The sequence below is a fragment of the Salvia splendens genome, unplaced genomic scaffold (assembly GCF_004379255.2).
Source record: "Salvia splendens isolate huo1 unplaced genomic scaffold, SspV2 ctg376, whole genome shotgun sequence".
NCBI classification, from domain to species: domain Eukaryota; kingdom Viridiplantae; phylum Streptophyta; class Magnoliopsida; order Lamiales; family Lamiaceae; genus Salvia; species Salvia splendens.
The window spans coordinates 17,573-19,788 of NW_024599022.1; the positions used below are offsets into that span (position 1 = coordinate 17,573).

The 2,216-nt window shown below is 39.0% G+C and overlaps 1 long non-coding RNA gene across 1 annotated transcript; it reads right to left on the minus strand.

Annotated features, from left to right (window-relative positions):
• LOC121789966 lies at positions 1-509 on the minus strand. Its single transcript, XR_006048169.1, has 2 exons — positions 381-509; positions 1-272 (listed from the first exon to the last, which is right to left on the minus strand). It is a non-coding gene; the product is annotated as an uncharacterized LOC121789966 (long non-coding RNA).
• Positions 510-2,216: the final 1,707 nt, after the last annotated feature.

The following is a 2,216-nucleotide window of genomic DNA, read 5'->3' on the forward strand; positions in this document are numbered from 1 at the left end:
TTTGACAAAAAACGCACTGACATATATTAAAAAGGAATAACAGCGGGAGACATTAATCTTAAATATAATTATAACTATAATTTATTAACTTAGTTTTAGTCAAGTGATCTTTATTTTAAGAGCATAAAATAAAATTACATTAAACAGAAAATGTTGGAAGGAAAGGTGCTAACGGCAGCATTGGCAATCTCCTCGTCGGCCGATAGGGCGTGGATAACAACATCCTCTGGGGCACTCAAATCCATCACGTGCATAACTTCTCATCTTCTTATCTGAATTAAATCAATAATCATTCCTTCTAAATTTATATCATCTTCTATCTATTCCTTCAACACAAATAGAAAGAGGTGTGGAGATTTTCAAAGAAAAGAAATGCTTACTCTTGAGGTGTCGAGCGTCTGCAACTTGTATTGAGGAAATGAGAAGAGCTATAACTAAGAAAAGAGCCATACTTTTGGAAACCATTTCTGGATTTGTACAAAACCTAAACCAATGTATTGCGGATTTATATAACTTCAACAAGCAACTGTTTTTTTTTTTTTTTTTAAAGTCTCAAAATTCATCAAAATAATTATTGAAATTGTCAATTAAGCAGGCATGTCAAGGCTGAAGCCCTTATAAAAATTATTTTTTAATTATGTTTTATCAGATCTTTAATTTATTTAAATTCAAGATGCATATTATGCGAAAACTATCAATGATTTAATTTATCCAAAAATATACTACTCCTACTACTTTTAAATAGAAAACATTTACTAGTGAAACAAATCATGTTTGTTGGGATTTACGCACACAAGGCTTTCACACACTCAAGAAGATCACACACACACTCACTGTTGTATGAGATCACACACTGCAGAAACACACACACTCACACTTTGAGTATTGAAGATGATAATCTTGGAGAGAAACTGGAAAACTCTTTATTGATAAAACTACTCTAACTACATACACGGTTATGAGCTATTTAAAGCTCTACAAACAAGTAGCAACTGCTACTAACTAACTACAACAAGGATCAAGAAAACAAGAAGAATAACCGCTACACCTCGGCTAACTAACTGCTTCTTCCTTCTCGGCTCAGACCGAACTGGTTGCTTCTTCCTTCTCGGCTCAATACCGAACTCCCTTCTCGGCTCAAGACCGAACTCTCTTCTCGGCTCATTCCAGCTCAAAGCCGAGCTTCCTTACCGAGATTCCTTACCGAGCTTCCTTACCGAGCTCCCTTCTAGCCGAGCTTACCGAACTCCTTTCTAGCCGAGCTTACCGAACTCCTTTCTAGCCGAGCTTACCGAACTCTGCCTTCTTCTTCCAACTGAAATGAGCACTCCATTATTACAATTCTCCACCTGAGGGCTCATCTCAGTTCTTGCACAAACATTGATCAACTTCTTGCAATGATCAAACTTGTCTCTACCTAGAGACTTTGTTAGCATGTCAGCCGGATTGTGCAAGGTGTTAATCTTAATCACCTTCACTCTCCCCTTTTCGATCTCATCTCGAATAAAATGCAACTTTATGTCTATGTGCTTGCTCCTTTCATGAAAACCCGGATGTTTAGCCAAGCACATAGCTGAGCTGCTGTCACAATGAATCACCATTGTCTTTTGGTCAAAACCAAAGTCAGAAATCACTCCCTGAATCCAAAAGCTCTCCTGTACAGCTGCAGTGAGAGCTATATACTCTGATTCTGTTGTTGAGAGAGCAACAACACTTTGCAACCCTGATTTCCAGCTGATTACAGTTCCAAACATGGTGAAAAGATAACCTGTTTGGGACTTCCTGTTGTCCAGGTTTGCAGCATAGTCTGCATCACAATAGCCCTGCACAACCTCCTCAGATTCACCTTCCCAGCCATTGAAGACAATCCCCAGTCCTTAGTTGACTTCATGTACCTCAATATCCACTTAAGAGCATTCCAATGCTCCTTCCCCGGGTCTGCCATGTATCTGCTAGTCACTGAGATAGCATGAGCAAGATCTGGTCTTGTACAAATCATAGTATACATAACACTTCCAACCACACTAGCATAAGGGATAGCCTCCATCTCATCAGCCTCTTGCTTAGTTTTAGGGGCCTGCTCCTTTGAAAGCTTAAAACTCTGGGACAGAGGAGTTGATGCAGCTTTTGCATTTTCCATTTTGAATCTCTGCAAAACTTTCTCAATATAGTCAGTTTGCAGCATCCACAGCTTCTTGCAGCCTCTATCTCTCTGA